The sequence below is a fragment of the Canis aureus genome, chromosome 11 (assembly GCF_053574225.1).
Source record: "Canis aureus isolate CA01 chromosome 11, VMU_Caureus_v.1.0, whole genome shotgun sequence".
In the NCBI taxonomy this organism is placed as follows: domain Eukaryota; kingdom Metazoa; phylum Chordata; class Mammalia; order Carnivora; family Canidae; genus Canis; species Canis aureus.
Window position 1 is genome coordinate 692539 of NC_135621.1, and position 6632 is coordinate 699170.

Below are 6632 nucleotides of genomic sequence, written 5' to 3' on the forward strand. Positions count from 1 at the left end.
GCATGAGCTGCAAGTGTGGGACCCAGGAAATTTAACAAAAATCTCCTACCCCTGAGCAAGCAGAGCAGGACTGATTCCATTTTGTGCTACACCCTCCAACTCCCCTATGACCCCCACATGAGCTGCTTATTGCTTAAGGCACTGCCCCACCCTAGTCAGGCCGCTAGGCACACCCTAATCGGAAATCGGCTCATAACAATGTAACCCTGCTTTGTACCCCCCAAAACTGTGCGACGATTCTGACCAAAGTAATAGGCCAGCTCAAGTGGATACTATTTGGTAAGGTGTAATTCAAACAGCCACCTGCGTGTGGACCATCATGACTGTCCAACTTTCTGAATATCCCATGGGCCACTGGCCCCTATAAAGCTGCTATGCCTCTTAGTCTCGGGATCCACGTCCCTGCTCCGCTGTGTTTGGTGAAATTACACCCAAGCTCCAGCTTGTAAAGAAACCCTCGGGAGTTTCCATCGGTGTGGGCTCCTTGGTGGTTTCCCTGATTTACAATCTTGGGCACAACACCAGGGCCTGGTGTCCTGACATCCCTTCCGGGGCCACGCTGACCACCCCACAGGCCCTTTGTGCCCCAGGCACACAGGCACGGGGATGCGAGGATGGGAGGAAGTGCCCCGGAACTCGGCCATCCTTGGCCCTCAGGACAGAGGGGGCACAGACCTCCCAGGTTGCTGTGCACAGACCCTGGTGACCTGAAGCTCCCTGGCTGTCACTCTGTCCCAGCCCCACCTGACCCGGGGGACACAGCCTGAGTCTAAGTAAAGTCTGTGGGGTCCTGACGTCTGGCTGCCCCTGGAAGGCACGTGGGGACGTCAGCTGTGTGTACCTGGTGGCGCCCCTGCAGGGGCTGTTTGGGGCCTGGATGGTGCCCCCTCCTCCTCTCTGGGTGTCTCTTCACGCCCCATGCATAGAGTTCTGGGAGACACAGAAACGGGCTGGCTGTGCATTTTTTCACAACACTTTATTGACTTTTTACAGCAAAGCGGCTCAGAGCCTAATGCGCGCCTTCCCCTGGGGAGGGAGACCTTTCTGTCCTTTAGGGGAGGGCAATAATCACACGGTGTGGAGAGGCGGGTGCTAGAGTCCACATTGTGGGAACATGTGTGGACTCCGGGTGGGGGCGTGTGTCCTGAGATTTCATCCTGAGTGACTGTTCTGAGGACAGCAGAGATGACCTGGACCTGCAGCTCATGGGCTCCTGTACTGGGGCCCTGCAGGGCAGCTGGACACCTGCCTTGGGCCCTCTGGGGCCCCAATACCTGGAAGAGCCTGCCTCCTGGTGTGGGGTTGGGTGGGGCCAACCGGCCTATCCATCCTTTCCCTACCCTGGGGTGTCCCGGGATCCCCCAGTCTGCCCTAGGTTATTGACCTGGAACTGTGGGGCACGCCCAGGGCCCAGGAGGCCACATCCACTTGTGAGAGGGCTCGCTCAGCCTGGGGCCAGAATCCAGGGCTGGCCAGGACCATGGAGGCCTGGATCCCATTAGTCTTTGTGTTGGGCCTGGGAGGGGCTCAATTCAACCTAGTCCCCACAGAGCACAGAGCCAGGTCAGCCCAGGTCCCTCTGGGTTATGGGCTGGTGTCCTGTGCAGGGTGTGCTGCCCTCCAGGACAGACAGTGGGCGGAGGCAGGGCCCAATGTATCCTCTGCACCACTCACCTACACCCAGCCTTTCGCGGATCTCTGCCTTCCCTCCTCCCTGCAACCTCTGGGTTCTCTATGGACAATCAGGCTTCTGATGGGAGCAGGGTATCCAGAAAACCCCAGGGAGGCTGAGCATGTCCCACAGGGGGCAGCTGCACTGGGTCCTTGCTGGGGGCCGATGGTGTGGGGGTGGATGTTGTGGGGTAGGGATATGATGTTGGTGGTATATTAGGAAGGTACAAATATTAGCCTTGAATCAATATTAAAATATTCTCATTAACCAAAGACCATACTTTATTCAGATTTCCTTAGTTTTTGCTAAGTTACCATCCCTCATATCCCATTCCATTTGTCCTCATGTTTTCTTAGGCTCCTCTGGATTGTGACAGTCTTTCTGCCTTTCCTTATTGTCGTTGAACTGGAACACTTTGAGAAGTAGAGTATTTTGTAAAATTTACCTCAGTTGGGAAATGTCTGTTATCTCATGATTAAACTCTTTTTGTGGGTTATATAAAGAGATATACTGCCATTTTAATTATATCATATAAAGGATAGATATTATCAACATGATTTATCAGTCTTGGTATCAATCTGATCATCTTGCTGAGGTAGTGTTTGTCAGCTTTCTCCGTAGTAAAGTGATTATTATTATTATTATTATTATTATTATTATATTATCATTTTTATATACACATTTTCATATTCTATTTTGTAGAAGGAAGTTACTATGTGTATTCCATACATATGAGTGGGAGGCTATGCTAATCAACTTGAGAGTGGAATGTCTGTACAACTTCTTTGACATTCTTCTACATGGGAGATTTCTCTTCCTTCTGGGTTTGTTTGTTTCTTTTTAAAGATGTCATTTATTTATTTGAAAGAGAGAGGAGAGAAAAACCAAGAGCGAGAGGGGCAGATGTAGAGGGAGAAGCAGGTTCCCTGCAAACAGGGAGCCTGCCTTGGGAATTGGATCATGATCTGAGCCTAAGACAATAGCTTATGTGACTGAGCCACCCAGATGCCACTTTTTCTTTCTTTTTCTTTTTTTAGTAATAAATTTACTTTTATTGGTATTCAATTTGCCCACATACAGAATAACACCCAGTGCTCAGCCCGTCAGTATACGTCACACATTCACCCCCACCCCCACCCTCCTCCCGTTCCATCACCCCTAGTTCATTTCCCAGAGTTAGGAGTCTTTATGTTCTGTCTCCCTTTCTGATATTTCCCACACATTTCTTCTCACTTCCCTTATATTCCCTTCACTATCATCTATATTCCCCAAATGAATGAGAACATACAATGTTTCTCCTTATCCGATTGACTTACTTCACTCAGCGAAATACCTTCCAGTTCCATCCACTTTGAAGCAAATGGTGGGTATTTGCTGTTTCTAATGGCTGAGAAAGGCCCACCTATTCTCTCTCTTCATCTTCTGAGTCTCCTATGGTATGAATGTTATTGTTTTAATAAGTGGATGACTTCCCTACATCTGTCTCTGTGGTCCATAACCATTCTTGTTTTGAAGGCTTCCACTTGGGACTGCATCTCAGTTATACCATTTTTAACATTGGCCTGACTAGATTTTAGTTCTTTTATTTCTACAGTAAAGGTTTCTCTAGTTTTCTTCTGTGCTCTTTTTCTAGCCCAGCTGTTGTCTTTATAATCATTGTTTTAAACTGTATTTAGACATCATATATATGTATTGATGAACTTCCTGGCTGTGAGTAGACCTCATGTTATTTTATGGAGGTGATTTTCTCCATCTCATTATATTTTCCAGAAAAGAAAGAAGGAAGAAAAAGAAAAAACAAGAAAAACAATAACAACTGCCCTCCCCCCCAAAAAACAAAACAAAACAAAATAAAACCCAGATTATTATGGCCTGCTTGTTAAAAGATTCTAAATCCCAAAATAGAAACAATTAAAGTGATCCCTGGGTGACGCAGCGGTTTAGTGCCTGCCTTTGGCCCAGGGCATGATCCTGTAGACTCGGGATCAAATCCCACGTCGGGGTCCCAGTGCATGGAGCCTGCTTCTCCCTCTGCCTGTGTCTCTGCCTCTCTCTCTCTCTCTCTCTTTCTCTCTGTTTGTGACTATCATAAATAAATTGAAAAAAATTAAAAAAAAGAATCACAATTAAAGTACTATGAAAGCAAAAATAAGAAATATATAAGGTACATACATAGAAATTAAAATAAGGCAATTAATAAAAAAGAATCAAAGAAAATAAATGAAAAAAGAGCACAAAGTACAAAGGAATCTAGACCCTACTTTCCAAGCAGAGCTTAAGCTCTGCAGCCACTGTGGTCCAACAACTTGGTGGCAACGAATGCTCTGTGTGGGGTCTGGGGATGGGCCATGGCGCTGATTGTCAGGTGCACATCTGCCTGGGAGATGCACCTGCGGGGGTCAGAGGCGGGGTGGGCGTCAGCGCCTCTGGGCTCAGCGGGCTGCGCTGCCCTGTTCCTGAGACCTGGCCCTGATAGGCGGGATGCGGGTGGGGTCTCTGGGTCCTCTGGCTCTGGGGCAGAGCATCCCCCACCCCAGTCTGCTGGGGCCTCCACAGAAGAGCTGCCAAGCCCCCAGGTCTCCGCGGCTTCTCTCAGAACCCTGAGTTCACTCTACCTGTGTCCGAGCTTCTTTTGGTTTTGTTTTTTTATCTCAGACTGTTATGCCCAAGATTGCTAATCCGAGAAACCACCGAGAAGCTGACACCAAGGCAAACACATGAGAGTTTATTTACAAGCTTGAGCTTGTGTCCAAGTATACCCGACAGAGCAGAGCAGGGACTTGGACCCTGAGGTGGGTTTTAGCTTAGTTTTAAGAGTTGGTCTCGGGGTACTCCCGAAGGGCTGGAGCAATTCCTCAAGTTCTTTTTTTTTTAAAACTACTTTTTTTTTTAAAGATTTTATTTTTTTATGATAGTCACAGAGAGAGAGAGAGAGAGGCAGAGACACAGGCAGAGGGAGAAGCAGGCTCCATGCACCCGGATACCGATGTGGGATTCAATCCTGGGTCTCCAGGATCGCGCCCTGGGCCAAAGGCAGGCGCCAAACCGCTGTGCCACCCAGGGATCCCCCTCAAGTTCTGTTTACATTTTGATATGGGGCCTTCAAAGGCATTGAGATCTATTCTCATTCTAATAGGGGCTTCCTGCACTTGGCCTGGGCTCAGTTTTTATTCTATTGTGGGGCTTTCCAGGGTATTAAGCTGTAAACTTTTGTTATTTTCCTGTAACTGAAGTAATGTAAATTTCAGCTCTTCTTCACAGGGGCCTGGGATGGCTGGACTTGTGGAATGCTGAACTTACAGTGGAAAGGCCTTCATTTTCTCGGCCTCCTTGTGTCCCTTCCCATCCTATCTAGCTCCTTCCCCCTTCCCCAGAGCTCCTAAGAGAGCAATTGTTAATGATCTCAGCCTGGCAGCTTGTGTTGGGGGACAGGCCCAGGGATTTGGGATCAGGAAGACCTGGGGCTCGGGCGTCCCAGCTGTGCAGCGGGATTTGATGCTGCAACTCTTATTCCCTAAGGCTATCTTGACAACTGACTTTGTACATAGAAAAGCTGTCCTTTCTCTTTATAAGACGAAGAGCGAGTCAAAGTGTTTTTTTCTCTGCCCATCTGATTGCTCAGATTCCCAGGATAGATGTGGGCCTGCATCCACCCTGGCAGGAACACCTGGGCCACTTCAGGACCTGCAGGGAGGCTTCAGGAAGCTGTGGTGCTGCGTCCACTCTGGCAGGAGCTCCCGGGCCACTCAGGACATAATTTGAGTCTTCTGGAAGGTGGGGGCCGCATCCATGGTGTCAGGAGCCCTGGCTTCCTCAGAATCCACAGTGAGGCTATGGGAGGACTGGGGGCCACGCCCAAACAACAGGACGCTGACGTCCTCAGGACCCCCGGTGTAGACTTCGGGAAATATGGGGATGCTTCCATGCAGACAGAAGACCCCAGCCTTGTCAGGGCCTGTGATGAGGCGTAAGAAAAATGTGGGTGCCGAATCCAAACTGACAGGAGTCTCCAGCCTCTTTAGGATCAGCACTTTGGCTTCAGGACATATGGGGCTGCGTCTATGCTGACAGGAGCCCACAGCCCCCTCAGGACCCGCAGTGAGTTTTCTGGGGGCCATGGGGCCATGTCCAGGCTGACAGGAGCCCTTGGCCTCCTGAGGACCTGCTGTGAGGCTTCCAGAGGATGTGAGGCATAGTCCACAGTGACAGGAGACCCGTGTCCTCAGGACCTGCTGACTATGACCCAAGAACACGTGGGGCCACATCCACACTCACAGGATCCTGGCTTCCTCAGGACCCCCTGGAGGACTCTGGAGGTGCCGTTGGGGGCCACGTCCACATCAGAAGGGACTTCTCAGAACCACAGGGTAAGTGAATGGGTAGAATGAATGGTAGGGTCAGGGGAGGGGAGGCAGTTGGTGGTTAAGTTAGGTTAGATGTTACGGTTTAGTGATTATGCTTATGGTTACAGATTAGAGGATAGCGTGAGGGATAAGGGTAAGGGTCAGTGGTTAGGAGTTAGGCTGGGGGTTAGGGATTAGGGAAAGGGGTTAGGGTTAGTGTTAGGGACAGGATTTAGAGTTAGGGTTAGGGTTTAGGCTTAGGGATTAGGGCAGGATGTTAGGAGTTGGGGTTAGGGTTATGGTTAGTGTTAGGGTTGTGATTAGGTTTGCAGTTAGGGTTAGGGGTTAGGGTGTGAGTTAGGGTTAGGGGTTAGCGTTAAGGGTTAGAGTTAAAGTTAGGCCTAGGTTTAGGGTTAGGGCGAGGGTTAGGCTTAGGATAGGGTTTAGTGCTAGTGTTAGGGTTAGTGTTTGGTTAGGGGTTAGGGATAGGGTCAGGGTAGGGTCAGGGTATGGTTTTGGAAAAGGGTAAGAGATAGGGTTAGGCAGTGGGTTAGGGATTAGTTTTAGGGTATGGGTAGTGTACAGTTTGGGGTATGAGATAGAGTTAGTATTAGAGG